The sequence below is a fragment of the Micropterus salmoides genome, unplaced genomic scaffold, assembly GCF_014851395.1.
Source record: "Micropterus salmoides isolate LMB-PRFRI ecotype aquatic unplaced genomic scaffold, ASM1485139v1 Ms_hic_scaffold_3, whole genome shotgun sequence".
NCBI lineage: Eukaryota > Metazoa > Chordata > Actinopteri > Centrarchiformes > Centrarchidae > Micropterus > Micropterus salmoides.
Genome location: NW_024042261.1, coordinates 40445786 through 40467877, shown reverse-complemented (window position 1 = coordinate 40467877; position 22092 = coordinate 40445786). Strand labels below are relative to the sequence as shown.

At 46.0% G+C, this 22092-nt stretch overlaps 6 non-coding genes across 6 annotated transcripts; all 6 read left to right on the top strand.

Annotated features, from left to right (window-relative positions):
- The first annotated feature begins 1129 nt into the window (after positions 1–1129).
- On the top strand, positions 1130–1221 carry trnar-ucu. Its single transcript is given in 2 exon segments — positions 1130–1166; positions 1186–1221. It is a non-coding gene; the product is annotated as a tRNA-Arg (tRNA).
- A 431-nt stretch (positions 1222–1652) lies between these two features.
- trnar-ucu lies at positions 1653–1744 on the top strand. Its single transcript has 2 exons — positions 1653–1689; positions 1710–1744. It is a non-coding gene; the product is annotated as a tRNA-Arg (tRNA).
- A 953-nt stretch (positions 1745–2697) lies between these two features.
- On the top strand, positions 2698–2789 carry trnar-ucu. The gene is given in 2 exon segments: positions 2698–2734; positions 2754–2789. It is a non-coding gene; the product is annotated as a tRNA-Arg (tRNA).
- Positions 2790–8329: 5540 nt separating this feature from the next.
- trnar-ucu lies at positions 8330–8421 on the top strand. Its single transcript is given in 2 exon segments — positions 8330–8366; positions 8386–8421. It is a non-coding gene; the product is annotated as a tRNA-Arg (tRNA).
- Positions 8422–8852: 431 nt separating this feature from the next.
- On the top strand, positions 8853–8944 carry trnar-ucu. Its single transcript is given in 2 exon segments — positions 8853–8889; positions 8909–8944. It is a non-coding gene; the product is annotated as a tRNA-Arg (tRNA).
- Positions 8945–9198: 254 nt separating this feature from the next.
- trnar-ucu lies at positions 9199–9290 on the top strand. Its single transcript is given in 2 exon segments — positions 9199–9235; positions 9255–9290. It is a non-coding gene; the product is annotated as a tRNA-Arg (tRNA).
- Positions 9291–22092: the final 12802 nt, after the last annotated feature.

The window sequence follows — 22092 nt, the reverse complement described above, 5'->3', positions numbered from 1 at the left end:
TGACAAAATATAAAAATAAAAAAGAATAATAAGTGATATGTGTAGTTTGGGCAGTGATACGCAAAAATATTTACATGTGCAGACATTTACAAGGGGGTGAGAAGTATCCATGCACCGGTAGAAAAACACAAACTCAGAGGGTTAAATTATTGTCTTTCAATCAACTTTCAATCAACATACTGCCTGTACTCAGATCAATTTTTCCCAACATGCTGGAGAAAATACGTTGCCCTTCAATAATACAATAAGGACTACACACACAATAACTCACGCACACACACTGACCTCCCCACCTTTCCGCCTCGATGCCCAAACAGCCTTTTGTTCTCTAAACTGACCAATAACACGGCCATTGTTTGCCTTTCAGCCAATGACGAATCCGATTGTGATGCAAACCAGCCAATCAGAGCACCATATGTACACCCAAACCGACCAACCGCTTGGCAGTATCCCTCACCATCTTTATGCCACACCCACTTCTTTCTCTAAAACACACACACACACACACCCTGCATAACTGAACTGGGACTGTCCTCCCTTCACTCTTTGTTTTGTTTAAATGTACACTCGTACATGAGCTGCACATTATGAAAGCTGTGTGTGTGTTTCTGTATGCATTTCCTGACCTTTACTGCTACATAGTTCCCATCCTTTTAAATGGCAGCGAGTGGGAGCATTTTATCTCACATACTAAGAAGGGAGAAATGACAAGAAAGGGTCAAATGTCCTGCTGTTGTTGTCCTTGTTGATTACAGGGGACATCTTCTTATATTTTCACAAAGCATGCATTATCTTTAAAGTGAAACAGGTCAGCAAATCCATCAAACCAACTGGTGGATGTATTTCTCCAAACCTTTTTTGACCAAATAGTCCCAAGAGGAAAGAAGACACTGGGACTACAGTTCCACCACATCTCAAGAGCCATGAAAGTCAAGCCAGCCACTTCCACAGAGGTAGACTGTGAAGCTACGTAGTAAACAAACAGTCTGTGTTCAGTTTTTCCCACCAAATCACTACTTGTACTTGCTTTTTAACAATACATACTCATTTCAAAGTGTCAAACATTTTCTTTAATGCCTAAGACGTGTCTCGGCCAACAAAACCTTCACTTGAGCAACAGGGAACATGTGGCTCTGTGGCGCAATGGATAGCGCATTGGACTTCTAGTTACACTCAGGAGAAGTGATTCAAAGGTTGTGGGTTCGAGTCCCACCAGAGTCGAGCAACTTTATAAATGGGATCAAGCTGGAAGACAAACCCTTCTCTTAAGTGTTACCCATCATAAAGTAGCACAGTCAAATCAATCTGTTATCGCTCTAATTTCTTTGAAACAAGCTTTGTTTTCATCAGCTAGCAGTCTTCTTATTCGTCCCTGCCTTTTGCTGGCAAATAGTCCCAAGAGGAAAGAAGACACTGGGACTACAGTTCCACCACATCTCAAGAGCCATGAAAGTCAAGCCAGCCACTTCCACAGAGGTAGACTGTGAAGCTACGTAGTAAACAAACAGTCTGTGTTCAGTTTTTCCCACCAAATCACTACTTGTACTTGCTTTTTAACAATACATACTCATTTCAAAGTGTCAAACATTTTCTGTAATGCCTAAGACGTGTCTCGGCCAACAAAACCTTCACTTGAGCAAGAGGGAACATGTGGCTCTGTGGCGCAATGGATAGCGCATTGGACTTCTAGATACACTCAGGAGAAGTGATTCCAAGGTTGTGGGTTCGAGTCCCACCAGAGTCGAGCAACTTTATAAATGGGATCAAGCTGGAAGACAAACCCTTCTCTTAAGTGTTACCCATCATAAAGTAGCACAGTCAAATCAATCTGTTATCGCTCTAATTTCTTTGAAACAAGCTTTGTTTTCATCAGCTAGCAGTCTTCTTATTCGTCCCTGCCTTTTGCTGGCAAATAGTCCCAAGAGGAAAGAAGACACTGGGACTACAGTTCCACCACATCTCAAGAGCCATGAAAGTCAAGCCAGCCACTTCCACAGAGGTAGACTGTGAAGCTACGTAGTAAACAAACAGTCTGTGTTCAGTTTTTCCCACCAAATCACTACTTGTACTTGCTTTTAACAATACATACTCATTTCAAAGTGTCAAACATTTTCTTTAATGCCTAAGACGTGTCTCGGCCAACAAAACCTTCACTTGAGCAACAGGGAACATGTGACTCTGTGGCGCAATGGATAGCGAGTTGGACTTCTAGTTACACTCAGGAGAAGTGATTCAAAGGTTGAGGGTTCAAGTCCCATCAGAGTCGAGCAACTTTATAAATGGGATCAAGCTGGAAGACAAACCCTTCTCTTAAGTGTTACCCATCATAAAGTAGCACAGTCAAATCAATCTGTTATCGCTCTAATTTCTTTGAAACAAGCTTTGTTTTCATCAGCTAGCAGTCTTCTTATTCGTCCCTGCCTTTTGCTGGCAAATAGTCCCAAGAGGAAAGAAGACACTGGGACTACAGTTCCACCACATCTCAAGAGCCATAAAAGTCAAGCCAGCCACTTCCACAGAGGTAGACTGTGAAGCTACGTAGTAAACAAACAGTCTGTGTTCAGTTTTTCCCACCAAATCACTACTTGTACTTGCTTTTTAACAATACATACTCATTTCAAAGTGTCAAACATTTTCTTTAATGCCTAAGACGTGTCTCGGCCAACAAAACCTTCACTTGAGCAACAGGGAACATGTGGCTCTGTGGCGCAATGGATAGCGCGTTGGACTTCTAGATACACTCAGGAGAAGTAATTCAAAGGTTGTGGGTTCGAGTCCCACCAGAGTCAAGTTGCTTTACTAATGGGATCAAGCTGGAAGATAAACCCTTCTCTTAAGTGTTACCCAGCTGAAAGTCCATCATAAAGTAGCACAGTCAAATCAATCTGTTATCACTCTAATTACTTTGAAACAAGCTTTGCTTTATAAATGGGATCAAGCTGGAAGACAAACCCTTCTCTTAAGTATCCAACGAAGGTTAAAATCAAGGGCAACTGGACTTGGTTGAAGATACTGGAAGACATTTCGTCCCTCATCCAAAGGACTTCTTCAGTTCTGACTGACTGGCAGGGAAACTCAGCTATTTAACCTCAGTGGGGTCGTTATCCCGTGTCATCGATACCGCTGGTTCGTTAGTGTTCCTTGTTGCTGTGACGACAATCGTTACAGTCGTTAAGACTACCTGTGGCCAAGACTGAACGACCATCGTTGGTATCTTCACCTGAGGCCAATAGGTTACGTTTGTTGAGTTTCCTGGGAAGTGATGAAAGGACAGCATTGTAAGTGGAGGATAAGTGGTGGCGTAGACCCCCTCCCCTGTTCAATGACGGCTTCTCAACCCTGGTGTAGATGCTTCCTTGACACCTCTTTCAAACCATCCATCTTCTCTGTCTAAAATGTGCACCTGGTGGTCCTCAAACGAGTGTCCTCTGTCCTTCAGATGTAAGTAGACTGCAGAGTCTTGACCTGAGGAGTTGGCCCTTCTGTGTTGAGCCATGCGTTTGTGTCGTGGTTGTTTAGTCTCCCCAATATACAGGTCTGTGCATTCCTCACTGCATTGGACCGCATACACTAGATTGCTTTTCTTGTGTTTGGGTGTGCGGTCTTTGGGGTGGACCAGCATCTGTCTTAGTGTGTTCTTGGGTTTAAAAAACACAGGGATGTTATGTTTGTTGAAAATCCTCCTGAGTTTCTCTGATACTCCAGACACGTATGGAATCACAATGTTGTTGCGTTTGACCTTCTTTTCCTCCTCCCCTGTAGTTTTGTTCTAGCGGTATCGATGACCCCGGGATAACGACCCCACTGAGGTTAAATAGCTGAGTTTCCCAGCCAGTCAGTCAGAACTGAAGAAGTCCTTTGGATGAGGGACGAAACGTCTTCCAGTATCTTCAACCAAGTCCAGTTGCCCTTGATTTTAACCTTTGTTGGATAACTATGACCTGGATTACTGAGAATCTTCATAGACACCCTTCTCTTAAGTGTTACCCAGCTGAAAGTCCATCATAAAGTAGCACAGTCAAATCAATCTGTGATCGCTCTAATTTCTTTGAATCAAGCTTTGTTTTCATCAGCTAGCAGTCTTCTTATTCGTCCCTGCCTTTTGCTGGCAAATAGTCCCAAGAGGAAAGAAGACACTGGGACTACAGTTCCACCACATCTCAAGAGCCATGAAAGTCAAGCCAGCCACTTCCGGTCGGAACATTGTCAGGATGGTCGCATAGTGAGAGATCTCCCGGTTGAGCTAGAGAAATGAGAGAATTTCCCCCATACAAGCCAAATAAATAACTTCATAAAAAGCGTAGACAAGGGGGTCAGAGCCATAACACCACTTAGAGCAATAAAAATCGTACGAAGACAGGGGGAGGTGACAGAGGTGCAGAGAACAGACTGGATGATGGCTGTGTAGAACTGGATCAGCAGCTCCTTAGGCAGGTTGAGCTTCCTGAGCTGACGCAGGAAGTCCATCCTCTGCTGGGCCTTCTTGATGATGGTGTCAGTGTTGGGATGACCGTTGTGTTGTCAGCGAACTTCAGGATTTTGACAGATGGCTCTCCTCAGGTGCAGTCGTTGGTGTAGAGGGAGAAGAGCAGTGGGGAGAGCACACACCCCTGGGGGGCGCCAGTGCTGATAGTCCGGGTGCTGGATGTGATGTTCTCCAGCCTCACCTGCTGTCAGGAAGTCTGTGATCCACTGACAGGTGGAGGCTGGCACAGTGAGCTGGGTGAGTTTGGTGCTGAGGATGTCCGGGATGATGGTGTTAAACGCCGAGCTGAAGTCCACGAACAGGATCCCTGCATATGTCCCTGGAGAGTCGAGGTGTTGCAGGATGTGATGCAGACCCAAGTTGACTGCATCATCCACTGACCTGTTAGCCCTGTAGGCAAACTGCAGGGGGTCCAGCAGGGGGCCTGTAATGTCCTTCAGGTGGGCCAACACCAGTCTTTCAAAGGACTTCATGACCACAGATGTCAGGGCGACAGTCCTGTAGTCATTCAGTCCAGAGATGGAGGTTTTTTTTGGGACCGGGATGATTGTGGAGCGTTTGAAGCAGGAGGGAACTTCACACGGCTCCGGTGATCTGTTGAAGATCTGTGTGAAGATGGGGGCCAGATCTGTGTGAAGATGGGGGCCAGCTGGTCCGCACAGATTTTCAGGCACAATGATGAGACACCGTCAGGTCCAGGAGTCTTCCTGATCTTCTGCCTTTGGAAGAGGTGGCTCACGTCCTCTTCCCAGATCTTGAGTGCAGGTGAGAGTTCAGAGGGGGAAGGTGACTGTTTGAAGATGGCGTTGGAGTGGGGGAGAGGTGTGACTCTGGGCTTTTCAAACCTACAGTAGAAACCATTCAGCTCGTCTGCCAGTCGTTGAGTACCGGCAGTGTTGGGGGATGGTCTCTTGTAGTTTGTGAGTGTCCGTAGGGTGATGACATGCCTGACCTGCAGATTGAAAGAGCTCATAGGTCGGTGGGATCAAAGTGGATGTGCCGCCACGCTCCATCATAATTAAGTTTTTAAGTTTCAAAACAAAATAGTTATTACTCCACAAGGCATGGCAGAGGAAGGGGTTTACCTGGCAAGAAAACCACATAAGCCTGGACCACGACTATCCACCTCTGATACTCAAACAACAAAGACAATATTCAGAGATCCGCAAAGTGCTGAAGGAAAATAAAATTCCGTTCCAGACCCTCTTCCCAGCCAGACTGCGCGTGAGACACGATGACAGAACCAGAACCTACAGTACTATAGAGGAGGCATCAGAGGACCTGCGGAGAAGAGGCTACACTGTGACAACCACCAGACCTCTGGAGACGCTCATGGAGCAGGTGCAGCGCCAACCTGGAAAAGAGTAGACAGACGAGCGAGGAAGGACACACGCAAAGCCGGGCGGGAGAACTACAGGGAGAAGCTGTGAGCCTTCAGGAGATCATCACCGGCCCCCTCCGGAACCTAAAGGATTTAACCCCAAGCTTCGAGGACGGCGGAGTTAATTGTAATTGATGGTGGAATTCCATGTCAGGACTGACTGGTTCGTTCGGGACTAACTTTTCACCTTTGAATCTTTTTTATTTATTTTTATCATTTTTATTATTCCAACATGCGACTGTTGCAGGTAAGGGCCTGCAACAGCCTCTCCCTCCGGCATGAGGAGGGAGACTTTTCCCTTCGAGCCACCTTGGGAGGCTCAAAAGGGTCAGGTTAACAGACCCCTACATAGGGAGTTTCACGGACAAATTGTGTTCGGTTTTATGTTTATTAATATGTTAGTCGTTCATTCCCTGCTGGTTCTTGCAGGGAGGGGGAAGCGCACCAGGTTTCTGAGCAGGATGAAGGGGGGAATCACATAGATGCAAAACAGGTCTTTAAAGATAGCATCATTTAATATAAATGGAATACTCAATCCAGTTAGGAGGGGGAAAATCTTACCACAATTAAGGAAGGATAAAATTCAAGTAGCTTTCTTGCAAGAGTCACACCTTAATGACTCTGAACATGCCAAATTGAATAAATCAGGATTTAGTTTTCTTCCCATGGATCGGGAAGGAGGAGAGGAGTGGCAACTCTGATTTCCGGTGCTGTAAATTACGAACACATATCAGAACATAAGGATAGCAAAGGCAGATTTGTTATGGTTACGGGCAAAATAGAAGGAATTGTGATGAGTCTCCTTAACGTGTACGTCCCTCCGGGCAGTGACTGGTCCTTTTATAAACATATAGTTGATCTAATAACAACAAAAAGTCAAGGAATTTTAATATGTGGCAGAGATTTTAATATCCGATAATTTCCCAAAATTGACTCATCAAACGGGAAATCGGGCGCCAAAAACAGTAGCAGAAGATTAAATACTTGGATGTGTGAAGTGGGGATTGTGGACGTGTGGAGAGAGATAAACCCGACGAGCCGAGACTACTCACATTACGCACCCACTCACAATGTCTACTCGTGCATAGATTACTTTTTTATGCTTAAAGGAGATCTTTGTAGGGTTGATAATTGTGAAATAAAAGCTAGCACTATCTCAGACCATGGTCAGTCCACCTGAATAATAAGAAGGAATCCACTCTCTGGAGACTGAACTCAAACATTCTGAATAACCCAGTTATTAAAGATAAATTGAAAAGTGAAATTCAGTCGTACTTGGATAATAATGATAATGAAAAAAACTGGAGGAAGATTTGAAGAGACTACAGAAAGAACACACAAAGTCTCTCAAATATGACAACAAACATAAAATTAAAAAACTACAACAAGAAATAGATGAAATAAATAAAAAATTCAAAAAAAGCTCCTTTTCACAAAACAACAATACTGTGAGGTAGGGGGAAAATCACTGACACTTCTATCATATAGATTAAGAAAACAACAAGCGGATAGAACTATACACAAATGAAATAGAAACTAGTCTGGAAAAAATCCAGCAGTGTTTCCTAAAATACTATAAAACATTATATTCCCAGCCACAGAAAGGCAACGACAACCAGATCGATGCTTTTTTGGCCCAGATTGACCTCCCACAGATCACTGATGTACAAAATGGAAAATTAATATCTAACATAACAAAAGAAGAAATTCAATCAGCAATCAGGAGAATGAAAGGAGGGAAATCTCCAGGGACAGATGGTTTTCCCACAGAATGGTACAAAGTAATGCAAGATCAACTAACTAACCAACACTATTAAAAACGTTTAATTGGGTTTTGGAAAATAAGAATATCCCCCCTCATGGAGGGAGGCAATGATCTCAGTCATACCTAAAGAGGGGAAGGACAAATTGGATTGTGGGATTTATCGTCCTATAAGTCTTTTACATAATGATTATAAACTATTCACCTCTATATTATCTAAAAGAATAGAACTGATACTACCAGCATTAATACATAAGGACCCGACTGGCTTTGTCAGACAAAGACATCAGGAAAACACTACACGTTATGAGACAAATCACTTATCAAAAACTGGAGACACTGATATTAAGTTTGGATACAGAGAAAGCATTCGACTCAGTGAGGTGGTCATTTTTATATAAAGTACTTTCAAAATATGGCTTTCATACGACTATAATTGACACATTTGCAGCTCTATACAACAAGCCAACGGCTAGAATCAAAATCAATGGAGATCTAACCAGTTCAATCATTCTGGAAAGAGGAACAAGACAAGGGTGTTGTGCATCGCTGCTCCTCTTTGCCCTGTTTATAGAACCCATGAGTCAAATGATTAGGGAAAGGTCGGATATAAAGGGGGTAACAATGAAATCTGGGGAGCAAAAATTGACAAGACATGTCTCAGCCAACAAAACCTTCACTTGAGCAACAGGGAACATGTGGCTCTGTGGCGCAATGGATAGCGCGTTGGACTTCTAGTTACAGTCAGGAGAAGTGATTCAAAGGTTGTGGGTTCGAGTCCCATCAGAGTCGAGCAACTTTATAAATGGGATCAAGCTGGAAGACAAACCCTTCTCTTAAGTGTTACCCATCATAAAGTAGCACAGTCAAATCAATCTGTTATCGCTCTAATTTCTTTGAAACAAGCTTTGTTTTCATCAGCTAGCAGTCTTCTTATTCGTCCCTGCCTTTTGCTGGCAAATAGTCCCAAGAGGAAAGAAGACACTGGGACTACAGTTCCACCACATCTCAAGAGCCATGAAAGTCAAGCCAGCCACTTCCACAGAGGTAGACTGTGAAGCTACGTAGTAAACAAACAGTCTGTGTTCAGTTTTTCCCACCAAATCACTACTTGTACTTGCTTTTTAACAATACATACTCATTTCAAAGTGTCAAACATTTTCTTTAATGCCTAAGACGTGTCTCGGCCAACAAAACCTTCACTTGAGCAACAGGGAACATGTGGCTCTGTGGCGCAATGGATAGCGCATTGGACTTCTAGTTACACTCAGGAGAAGTGATTCAAAGGTTGTGGGTTCGAGTCCCACCAGAGTCGAGCAACTTTATAAATGGGATCAAGCTGGAAGACAAACCCTTCTCTTAAGTGTTACCCATCATAAAGTAGCACAGTCAAATCAATCTGTTATCGCTCTAATTTCTTTGAAACAAGCTTTGTTTTCATCAGCTAGCAGTCTTCTTATTCGTCCCTGCCTTTTGCTGGCAAATAGTCCCAAGAGGAAAGAAGACACTGGGACTACAGTTCCACCACATCTCAAGAGCCATGAAAGTCAAGCCAGCCAGGGAACATGTGGCTCTGTGGCGCAATGGATAGCGCATTGGACTTCTAGTTACACTCAGGAGAAGTGATTCAAAGGTTGTGGGTTCGAGTCCCACCAGAGTTGAGCTACTTTAGTGGGAATAAACTGGTGTTTCAAGTTCCCTAACTGTTTGTACACCATAAAGTGGCACAGTGAAATCAATACACGCGTTTTCTTATGATCGTTCGACCAGTGCACCAAAGGAACAGAGCATTGTTTTCATCCCAATGTATTTGCACGTGTCAACCTGAGGACAGTCAGACCCAACCTAAATAGACCCGAGGATAATTAGACTCAATCCAGACTTTGGTGGATCTGAACCGACCCAAAGTATGACTCGGGATTTGTCATATTTTTGAAGGCAGCATATGCACTGAACAGACCTCATCCCGCTTCCACCGTCATGTGGCTCCTGATTCTCACTGGAGCACCATGTGTGGATTAATCTGCTGCAGAAAATAGTCCCCAACAAATGCAGTTATAGATAGAAACTACAGTGAGCAGCTGTTTTAGAAAATTACTAAGCCCTTTAAAACTATATATCTGTGAGGTGTTTTTTAAAGATTATTATACATATTCGGTAGGAACCAATGAGCTCTGAGCTTAGAGCCAGAGAGAGGGAGTCAGACAGTATTGAGAGACAGACACTTTGTTGGTTTTTAACTGTTTCATGGGATTTGTCACCCACATTAAAATATAGAATAACACCAGCCATATACCTTAAAATGGGATTAGTCTGTACGTGGCGTTCAACAGTGTTTGAAAAGACAGAATTTAGTCAAAAAGCCCAGATCACGTTAGTCCCATCCTGTCTGTTCTCTGTTCTGGTAGAAACAGAGTTCAGCGTTCACCTCTGAAGAAACCTGGGGGTGCATTTGATTCCTCGGAAGGAGTGAAGACCGACAGATCTATCTGAGGTCTTTGCAGGAGGAAAAATCCTGCAGAGCTGAGTTAAATCAAGCGCGCCTGAAGAGAGATCACATTATTCAGAGAAGGACTTCTGTACTGCCTCGGGGGGCGAACAGCACGGCAGTAGGGAGGCTGTAGGTGTGTGTGTGAATGAATTGTGTGCGGTGTCTCCTGTGGGCTATGAAGAGCAGCGAAGGTCGGACAGTTGTCTAATGACTGTCTAGAGAGTGTGTATGTGTATTTTGTATTACAAAATTATACATTTAAACAAGAGTGAGAGGAAAAAGAGCGAGTCACGTTGAGAAAGGATGGTGTGCCGGTGAGAGAGCGATAGAAAGGCTGAATGAAAGATAAGTCGATGAAAAGATAAAAGGGAATCAGAGAGAGGAAAGGGAAGACTGAGACATTACATAATGGTTTTGGCAGCCCCCTCTGTCTGCTCTGCTGTGTGCACCGCCTCCTGCTGGTCAGACCAACAAACTGCAGCCTAATCTCGCAGCTGTGAATATTCAATCAGGCTCATTATTATGTAAGCAGGCTGACAAATGGCAGAGCCGGAGTCAGTCTGTAGGATTATCTGCTACATGGGGGAACAGAGGTGGTTTTAAACAAGCTCTTTAAAAGAATTTAAAGCAATTTAACAGCCAGTTTAAGATGAAAATGCCCCCTTCATATAAAATGTACATGTTACAACCACTGATCCCCCCCCCCTATCGTCACAGCTGGGACAGATCGCCATGTCACCACCTCTACAACAGACATGTTTAAGCGAGTCACTGCTGTATCACCGCGTCAGACCGAGAAGATACTCTTCAGCTTTAGGCCGGTTTTCATTTACTAAAACAGCACAGACATTCTCCAAAACAGAATTGCTTTATTGGACAAATATGTTGACAAAGAACACATTTTAAGGAGTTTACAAATGCAGACATCAAACTAAACAAAGATAAGAAGCTAAACAAATAAAAACAAACATATAGCTATATGTTAAAGAATGCTAGAATAAATAATTTATGTATATTAAGTTATTCTTGTGTTAAAAAGATCACTTGTGAGCTGCCTGCAGATCCCAAAGGATATCAAAGGATATTAAAGGACAGTACACACCCCAGCCACAGCCTGTTCACTCTGCCGCTTCAAAAAAAACATAAAGCCAAATTCGAGGCTTCAATATGGCCAGTAGAGGGCACTGCCCTCCCTGGTGGTGGAAAGGGTTTTGATTTTTCTTTTTTGAAATAAACAGTAACTACTTTTTTAATCATATGTGTGTTTAAAATGCACCTATATAAATATCTCTTCTGGGGAACTAGAAAGATCGCCCAGGCAGCACAGCAGCGCAGCCAATAGCTGACACAAGATATGCCCATAGAAACATAAATTCAGAAGACACAGGCGTTCAGCCTTGGCTAGCTGGATGCAGTCATGTAAATGCCTTACTTTGCTTCCCATGCTTGCTTTTTAAAACGGCAGGGACGGATACAACATGGACTGGTACAGGCGACACATTTATCACATTTTACATTTATCTGAGAAGATTAAGAAACACGAGTGTACGAGGCCACATATGGATAAGTGTTAAGATGTGGTTATGTCCTGTAACTTAAGTAGGCTTAATATTTTCTCTAATCTTTGCTTTGGGCCTCAAACAGTTGTTCAAATGAAACCATGTGATCCGTGTAGAGGGGATGTCTCTTTGGTGGAAGTGCTGTGCCCTTAAAAAGGGGGAAAGTAACGGGAGAAGGTTGAAGAAACACACCCGCAGCTCTCACCTCCACTCGTCTGTAATGAATTACCTTTTGTACAATGTATACAAAAAAACATACATTTCAATATTCATGCACTCAGACTCAGTGCATTCTAAATTATATTTTTAACTAAGTTATCATATGATATTTTAACTGAGTTCTCACATAACACTTAAATGAAATGTACTTTTAACACATCCACTTCATTGTCTCTACCATGACATGGCCTACGCCCTTAAGGCGTGTGAACACTCAAAATGTCCAGCGGTCAAACTCGCAAGCTAGGAAAATATTAAATTCGCTTACAGCGTGAACACAACTTTATAGTGATAAATATGCACATAAACCTTACAGCAAAAGTACGTAACAGTAGCTAGCTTAAACACCAACGACAAAGTAAACACTCGGACATGGCGGGAGAAGGTCAAAGAAACGCACACGCAGCTCTCGCCTTCTCTCGTCTGTATTGAATGAGGACGAGAAGCGCAATCCCCCTACTGGAGCCCCGAGGCATTACCAACACATCGACGAGCAATGAGACGAGGATCGATATCATCTCCACTTCTTAATATGACTCACTGTATAGTTTTGTTCAGTGAAGTACAGTGACAAAACTTCATCCATCCATCGTCAACCTCTCATCCTGCGTAACGTTACAGGGTCGCGGGGGCTGGAGCCAATCCCGGCTTACATCGGGCGAAAGGCGGGGTCCACCCTGGACGGGTCACCAGTCCATCGCAGCAAAACTTAATACACTATCTAATATAAACATTAATATAACAAGCTATTGTAAATGAAATGTCCTGAAAATGGAACACTGTAGTACTGTAATAAACTTTAAATAGATTTCAGATGGATTACTTGGTATCAAAATGACTTCCACATACCACACTAACAACTCAGAGATATCTGAAGCATGACATTATCATAATGTCATTCTGCCTCACTGCATAAAGGAAAAGCTACTTCCTGCATCTGCACTGACGCATGGGCTGGGATAACAAGTGGCACTTCAAGTGGAACGCTGATCTTTTTTGACCCAACATGGAAAGAACATGGCCAGAGACTGCAACCAAAAGGTGGTTTGAGAGGATCCACCTTCACTTACAGCCATGGCAGGGACCCAGAGCTGGACCAGTCTGGACCACTAGAGACAGGACAGAGTGTGTGTCTGAGTGGCAGAGAAACAACACAGAAGAGGTCCTGCTGTCTTTGTAACTACATTTATCTGCGTCACAGAGATCACTCATGACCCCGAGCCAGAGTATACAAGTGAAAACAGAAGAACACGGAGCTTTAAATCTGCTCGGAATTAGTTTTGAAGTCGATATTTCCAATCTCCGCTGGTTTGTGTGTCGGCAGCAGTCTGATGAGTCACACATCGAGCAGAGACCCAGGGGGAGTTTTCAGTTTGATGCCAGCAGGCGTCCCGTCAGACCGAGGACGTTTCATTCACAAACTGAACTCCTAATAGTTTCAGAAGGCAGACCAGAATAATCTTCTTCTTCCTCAATGAAATCTGGATCAGCTGATCTGACCGGTGGACAGAGAGAGAGAGAGAGATACAGAGTGACAGGAGAGAGAGAGAGAGAGAGATTCTCTTCTTTTTTTATTAGCTGATCCGCATCAATAAATGCTCATTTTCACTCTTCATATTCTTCCCTCAGGGTTACAGATAGAAACATCATCTCTCTCTCATCATCTCCTTGTTCCTCTTTTTCTGATCACCACTTGGCGCAGTACTGAAATCCATCCAGTTAGCTCATCCAATCCAAAGGCTGCCCAATGTCGGTCTATCGACTGAAAAATCTCAACAACTACTGGATGAATTGTCATGAAATGTGGTTCACACATTCATTCAGGATGAAAAATTTAAACTTTTAATTTGTCCAAAACCTCGGTTTACAGTCAGCCATGTGGATACAAGCCAAACATTTCATGAATTGTGCAAATCCATTTATTCATCAAGTATGTTGTATATAAGGTGCAGTCTGACCAGAGGAGTTTTCAGTCTCCGTGCTGAAAAATAGATTTTAAGCTTCAGGGCATTAAAGACAGAAAACACGGTGACACCTGCAGGTTTTTGCTCAAATTAAAACTGAGCAAAAGCTCATGTACAAGACTAGATTTCATTGTTTCAATCAGATTTGTGTCCAATTAACGTCCCAGAAGGCTGCAGGTTTTTTACTCTAATCTATAACACTCTTATTTAGTGGGGCTGCAGTGAATGTGCATATTATGGTGTAATTATGGTGTTTTACAAACTGGCCACTCACAAATATGCCACAAACCAATAGAACCACTTTTTAAAAGAACCATAAAAATCTTTTCCTACGTTTTGAAAATTTGTTTAAATTTGCCTGCTCTATTTATAAGATCTTACATGGTCTCGCTCCACCCCGACTAAGTGAATACATGAAAATAAAATGAACTGGTGGTGGCAGAACCGCAACTACGGCTTCCACTGAGTGGTGCCTTACAGACTCACAACATTTGGACAAACTGTGTGTCAGTTTAGGGAACTGATATCTGGAACAAGTTACCAGCTGCTATACTTACCCCACATTAAAGACTCACCTCAAACGATGGTTCAAGACACATCAAATGTGCGATTACTGACGACTCTGTTTCACTGTGTGCATGTGTGTGTGTGTGTGTGTGCATACAGATACAAACAAATTGTCTGCACTTTAGTGGGGCACCTTCTTAAATCATAGATCATACCTCTTACCCTGTTGTGTGGCCTTGCACTAGATGCAGCACTTTACTGCACTAAATATCACTTTAATACAATGACTTTGCACTTAATTGCATAGAATGGTACTTTACTGCGTAAACAGCTCTTACTGCATGAACAGGACTTTATATAATTATATAATTATATTGTATTGTATATTTAATTTATTGTTTAATTGCCTACCTACAGATTTAAAATAGCCTATTTACATTGCTAAAAAGCAAATATGTTCATTTATATGCACTGTCCCTTTTAAATACATAAATAAACAATATTCTATAATAAAATAATTCCAAATAGTTAGAATAGCAATTGCTGTAGTTTAGGTCAAATATCCACTGTGGTCTCGTGTGTTTGTTCTTCATCATTAACATTTATATGACCTTTGAGTGATCATGCAAATATTACTTTAATTACCTGTTATGACTTTGTATTAGGTCAAAATGTTCCTGTACTTACAACCATATCTTTCTAGTGTACATCTCGATATCTCGCAGTTATTCCTCTCTCTTCATATCACTTCAGAATGCAGTTAAGAGCTTTCTGAATCATAAGCGGGAACCTCTGGGTGCCTTAAACCTGCGTTCTCTCTAGCAGCCAGCGGGGGGGCGACTTAAACCTGCGTCCTCTAGCAGCCAGCGGGGGGGTGACTTAAACCTGCGTCCTCTAGTGGCCAGCAGGGGGCGACTTAAACCTGCGTCCTCTCTAGCAGCCAGCAGGGGGCGACTTAAACCTGCGTCCTCTCTAGCAGCCAGCAGGGGGGGTGACTTAAACCTGCGTCCTCTAGCGGCCAGCAGGGGGCGACTTAAACCTGCGTCCTCTCTAACAGCCAGCAGGGGGCGACTTAAACCTGCGTCCTCTCTAACAGCCAGCAGGGGGCGCCATAAACCTGTGTCCTCTCTAGCAGCCAGCAGGGGGCGACTTAAACCTGCGTCCTCTCTAGCAGCCAGCAGGGGGCGACTTAAACCTGCGTCCTCTAGCAGCTAGCAGGGGGGGCGACTTAAACCTGCGTCCTCTCTAGCAGCCAGCAGGGGGCGACTTAAACCTGCGTCCTCTCTAGCGGCCAGCAGGGGGGCGACTTAAACCTGCGTCCTCTCTAGCAGCCAGCAGGGGGCGACTTAAACCTGTGTCCTCTAGCAGCCAGCAGGGGGCGACTTAAACCTGCGTCCTCTCTAACAGCCAGCAGGGGGCGACTTAAACCTGCGTCCTCTCTAACAGCCAGCAGGGGGCGCCATAAACCTGTGTCCTCTCTAGCAGCCAGCAGGGGGCGACTTAAACCTGCGTTCTCTCTAGCGGCCAGCAGGGGGCGACTTAAACCTGCGTCCTCTCTAGCAGCCAGCAGGGGGCGACTTAAACCTGCGTCCTCTCTAGCAGCCAGCAGGGGGCGACTTAAACCTGCGTCCTCTAGCGGCCAGCAGGGGGCGACTTAAAGCTGCGTCCTCTCTAACAGCCAGCAGGGGGCGACTTAAACCTGCGTCCTCTCTAACAGCCAGCAGGGGGCGCCATAAACCTGCGTCCTCTCTAGCAGCCAGCAGGGGGGGCGACTTAAACCTGCGTCCTCTCTAACAGCCAGCAGGGGGCGCCATAAACCTGTGTCCTCTCTAGCAGCCAGCAGGGGGCGACTTAAACCTGCGTTCTCTCTAGCGGCCAGCAGGGGGCGACTTAAACCTGCGTCCTCTCTAGCAGCCAGCAGGGGGCGACTTAAACCTGCGTCCTCTAGCGGCCAGCAGGGGGCGACTTAAACCTGCGTCCTCTCTAGCAGCCAGCAGGGGGCGACTTAAACCTGCGTCCTCTCTAACAGCCAGCAGGGGGCGACTTAAACCTGCGTCCTCTCTAACAGCCAGCAGGGGGCGCCATAAACCTGTGTCCTCTCTAGCAGCCAGCAGGGGGCGACTTAAACCTGCGTCCTCTCTAGCAGCCAGCAGGGGGCGACTTAAACCTGCGTCCTCTCTAGCAGCCAGCAGGGGGCGACTTAAACCTGCGTCCTCTAGCAGCTAGCAGGGGGGCGACTTAAACCTGCGTCCTCTCTAGCGGCCAGCAGGGGGCGACTTAAACCTGCGTCCTCTCTAGCAGCCAGCAGGGGGCGACTTAAACCTGTGTCCTCTAGCAGCCAGCAGGGGGCGACTTAAACCTGCGTCCTCTCTAACAGCCAGCAGGGGGCGACTTAAACCTGCGTCCTCTCTAACAGCCAGCAGGGGGCGCCATAAACCTGTGTCCTCTCTAGCAGCCAGCAGGGGGCGACTTAAACCTGCGTTCTCTCTAGCGGCCAGCAGGGGGCGACTTAAACCTGCGTCCTCTCTAGCAGCCAGCAGGGGGCGACTTAAACCTGCGTCCTCTAGCGGCCAGCAGGGGGCGACTTAAACCTGCGTCCTCTCTAGCAGCCAGCAGGGGGCGACTTAAACCTGTGTCCTCTCTAGCAGCCAGCAGGGGGCGACTTAAACCTGCGTCCTCTAGCGGCCAGCAGGGGGCGACTTAAAGCTGCGTCCTCTCTAGCAGCCAGCAGGGGGCGACTTAAACCTGCGTCCTCTCTAACAGCCAGCAGGGGGCGACTTAAACCTGTGTCCTCTCTAGCAGCCAGCAGGGGGCGACTTAAACCTGCGTCCTCTCTTACAGCCAGCAGGGGGGCAACTTAAACCTGCGTCCTCTCTAGCAGCCAGCAGGGGGGCGACTTAAACCTGCGTCCTCTCTAGCAGCCAGCAGGGGGGCGACTTAAACCTGCGTCCTCTCTAGCAGCCAGCAGGGGGGGCGACTTAAACCTGCGTCCTCTCTAGCAGCCAGCAGGGGGGGCGACTTAAACCTGCGTTCTCTCTAACAGCCAGCAGGGGGCGACTTAAACCTGCGTCCTCTCTAGCAGCCAGCAGGGGGCGCCATAAACCTGTGTCCTCTCTAGCAGCCAGCAGGGGGCGACTTAAACCTGCGTCCTCTCTAGCAGCCAGCAGGGGGCGACTTAAACCTGCGTCCTCTCTAGCAGCCAGCAGGGGGCGACTTGAACCTGCGTCCTCTCTAGCGGCCAGCAGGGGGGCGACTTAAACCTGCGTCCTCTCTAGCAGCCAGCAGGGGGCGACTTAAACCTGCGTCCTCTCTAACAGCCAGCAGGGGGCGCCATAAACCTGCGTCCTCTCTAGCAGCCAGCAGGGGGGGCGACTTAAACCTGCGTCCTCTCTAACAGCCAGCAGGGGGCGCCATAAACCTGTGTCCTCTCTAGCAGCCAGCAGGGGGCGACTTAAACCTGCGTTCTCTCTAGCGGCCAGCAGGGGGCGACTTAAACCTGCGTCCTCTCTAGCAGCCAGCAGGGGGCGACTTAAACCTGCGTCCTCTCTAGCGGCCAGCAGGGGGCGACTTAAACCTGCGTCCTCTCTAGCAGCCAGCAGGGGGCGACTTAAACCTGCGTCCTCTCTAACAGCCAGCAGGGGGCGACTTAAACCTGCGTCCTCTCTAACAGCCAGCAGGGGGCGCCATAAACCTGTGTCCTCTCTAGCAGCCAGCAGGGGGCGACTTAAACCTGCGTCCTCTCTAGCAGCCAGCAGGGGGCGACTTAAACCTGCGTCCTCTCTAGCAGCCAGCAGGGGGCGACTTAAACCTGCGTCCTCTAGCAGCTAGCAGGGGGGGCGACTTAAACCTGCGTCCTCTCTAGCGGCCAGCAGGGGGGCGACTTAAACCTGCGTCCTCTCTAGCAGCCAGCAGGGGGCGACTTAAACCTGTGTCCTCTAGCAGCCAGCAGGGGGCGACTTAAACCTGCGTCCTCTCTAACAGCCAGCAGGGGGCGACTTAAACCTGCGTCCTCTCTAACAGCCAGCAGGGGGCGCCATAAACCTGTGTCCTCTCTAGCAGCCAGCAGGGGGCGACTTAAACCTGCGTCCTCTCTAACAGCCAGCAGGGGGCGACTTAAACCTGTGTCCTCTCTAGCAGCCAGCAGGGGGCGACTTAAACCTGCGTCCTCTCTTACAGCCAGCAGGGGGGGCAACTTAAACCTGCGTCCTCTCTAGCAGCCAGCAGGGGGGGCGACTTAAACCTGCGTCCTCTCTAGCAGCCAGCAGGGGGGGCGACTTAAACCTGCGTCCTCTCTAGCAGCCAGCAGGGGGGGCGACTTAAACCTGCGTTCTCTCTAACAGCCAGCAGGGGGCGACTTAAACCTGCGTCCTCTCTAGCAGCCAGCAGGGGGCGACTTAAACCTGCGTCCTCTCTAACAGCCAGCAGGGGGCGACTTAAACCTGCGTCCTCTCTAACAGCCAGCAGGAGGGCGACTTAAACCTGCGTCCTCTAGCAGCCAGCAGGGGGCGACTTAAACCTGCGTCCTCTCTAGCAGCCAGCAGGGGGGGCAACTTAAACCTGCGTCCTCTCTAGCAGCCAGCAGGGGGCGACTTAAACCTGCATTCTCTCTAGCAGCCAGCAGGGGGCGACTCCAGCGGCTGCAGAAAGAAGTGTGATTGTATAGAAGTCTATGAGAAAATGTTTCTACTTGTCAGCTGATTTATTCCCTCAGTAAACACTTTCCTGCTGAGTTTCTGGTCTCAGTCGCTAGTTTCAAGTCTTCTTCAACACAGCATGATGTTCATTTAGTAAATTATGGTCCCATTTAGAGGAACAGAGACCAGGAAGCAGGGGAGGCTTTAGGGCGGGGCTACAAGCTGATTGACAAGTCGCTACCACAGTGCAGTGATGTGTATCCCTCTCTAGCTCCACCCTGTCATCCAAATATTCTTATTTCTGGTTCCAAAAAAACAAACTCGAGGCTTCAAAGAAAGCTACGCCAAAAAACAAAACAAACAACACAAAGCCAAAGAAAGAGTATTGAGAGCCATCCAAAAGATGCCATGTCCTAAATGCAGTGCAGCAGAGTAGACGCAGTATTGAAACCCTGCCAAAAGGCATGCTGGACAGGGGAGTGTTGAAACCCAGCCGCCGCAGCGAGTGGACATGGACGGGACGAGCCAAAAGGCAGAGCGAGCGGAGAACAGAAACACATCCAAAAAGCCTGCGAGTGAACTCCCGCCGTGCTCACTAATCAGCCACAGTACAGAGGCCGAGCCAGACAGACAGGGAAGCAGCCAGACGGGGAGAGAGACACTGACAGACAGACAGAGAGAGAGAGAGAGAGAGAGAGAGAGAGAGAGAGAGAGAGAGAGAGAGAGGAGGGGGTGGATGTCTGGAGTCCAGCTCACAGAGCAGTCTGGGGCTTCCTGACGTTTTGCTGATTCATGCTGAGAGGAAAATATCTCTAAAAGACAAACCAGTTCTCATTAAGCATATAGATTTACTGCAATTCATCACTACTGCACACAAGTCGCTACCTCACTATAGGCTTTTATATTGTGTTTGACTTTATTTCATATGTATTTTTATTGGATTCATATATTTTGACTAATCGTGTCTTGGTCTCAGAATCTCTTTTCCATTTTGTCTGAGCGTTGTTGGAGGGGGACAAGAACCACGTTGCTTCACTCTGTTGTGCGCAAAACAAATAATGACCTTAACGAATTTCTCTGCGCAGTCGGTGTGTGACATGTAATAACACACCGAGAAAGTAATGGAGCGACTCATCTCAATGTGTCACTTTCACCTGGTGGAGTCAAGTCTCACAGACGCTGCTTCCTCTCAAGACCTGCAAACCAATTCTTCTCTGGGATTGGCTGACCTAAACCCCAACCATGACCCTAAAGGTACAGTCACGCCATAGATTTCATCCACCATTCATTTCAGTGACAAACAATCTATATTCACGTACACCTCCTGGCTGGGAATGATCTCTCACTATTTACTTTCTAACAGACACAACTGCTGACAAAATTACACAAGAAGTACGGAAGCCCAAAAAGGCCCAAAACATGCACAATTCACATCTCCAAGTATGTGATGAGGTTAATGACAATAACGTGTTTGATTTGTTAGCCTGCCGGCTCACACAGCTTATGTTTACGAGCCTGCCCACACTACTTCCTGTCCCGCCTAGGGTTGGGTTTCGTTCAGATTTGATCATAACGATTCTTCCAATCGAATCTCGGTTCTGATTCTTCAAGACAGATCTGGTCAGCGCTCAGTGACCTTCCTCCTCTTCCTCCTCGCTCCTCTTCCCCTGCATGTCTCTAAAGAGAAAGGAGTCTCTGTCCTAGAGGGGCGTCTCTGGTACTCGTCTCGTCTGTAGCCATCGTCGGTTTCCCTTCAGTATAAAAGGTGAACGTCGGCTCACCTGAGGCGTTGCTGCTGTTAGCGTTAGCTGGATCTGGGAGAGCGCGACACGTTGAACACGTTGAAGTGTTCCTTCAGATTCACGCCGCGTTGAAGGAAACGCTTCGTCATGTCGGAGCCGCTTCCTCCCTTGCACCAAACTTCCTTACTGCAGCTGCTGCAGGTTTTTAGTGAAGCTGAGTCAAACTTTGGAGAGTTTGCCGCGGTCCGCCACGGTCCAGGACCAGAACCAGAAGGACCCTCTTCGTCACGCTTTGTTGACGTACTGCGTCACAAATGATGGATAGAGTGGAAAATGCTGACTGCAGTTCAGTCAGGAGCTGAGACACGCAGAAAGTTGGGAACCGAGAAGCAGAATCCAAACACACGGGTCTTAACGAAACCACAGTTCTTGGAAATATGGTAACGTTCCAACTTGGAACTGGTTCTTGATACGGAACCCTAGTCCCACCTGCCTTTTGCCCAATTACACAAGTACCTTTCAGCAGGGGAACTCTGCACAGTTTAGGGCCAACAAAGAGCTTTTCTTATTAGAGGAGCTTTTATTCCATCTGTTTCCTGAGTAACCGTGACCTCCGACACATTTTTAAACTTCATGCCATTTATTGTCACCAACTTGTAAATGTAATTCAATTAATTAAGACTAAATAAAGGTAACCTGTGCTTTATTTTACTGGTATTTAAATTCCAGAGGAATTACTATGTATTTAGGCTTCAATTATAGAGAAAATAAATACAATTCATATACTTCTGTACAAATTGTGAAATTTTACTACAGGCAAGTATACAGTTTAACATATATGTGAGTAAAATGTCCAATAATAAATGAGGAATTAATGATTATTTACTTTAATGTTCTAATGGAGAGATTTTCTTTCAAGGAAATTACTATTTTCTCCCAAATTAAGAGACTTTTTAGGAAATCATCAGGACATTTTGGACCCATAAAATATAGTCTTACCAAATATGTCATGTAAACTGACTTCTAGCCAATTTATGCACAAATATACATAGAAACATTAAATTCTACATAGAAAGATTAACTTCCTCAACTCCTGATGTGTAACATGATATTTAGCTCTGTCTTGGAAGCTGTTGGTGCTGCTCTTTAATCTTGGGTCGGAGGATGTTTGATAATCTACTGATGTTTCTTTTTATTGATTTCATGACTGTTAACGGCCGATCAGATCAGAGAGAGTTTAAAGAGAGGACACTGATTGATCTGCTATTGATCACTGATTGATGCCCCCCAGAAGTCACACTGCGCTAACAACACATCACACTCACATGAAACTAAAGAGGGTGGAAA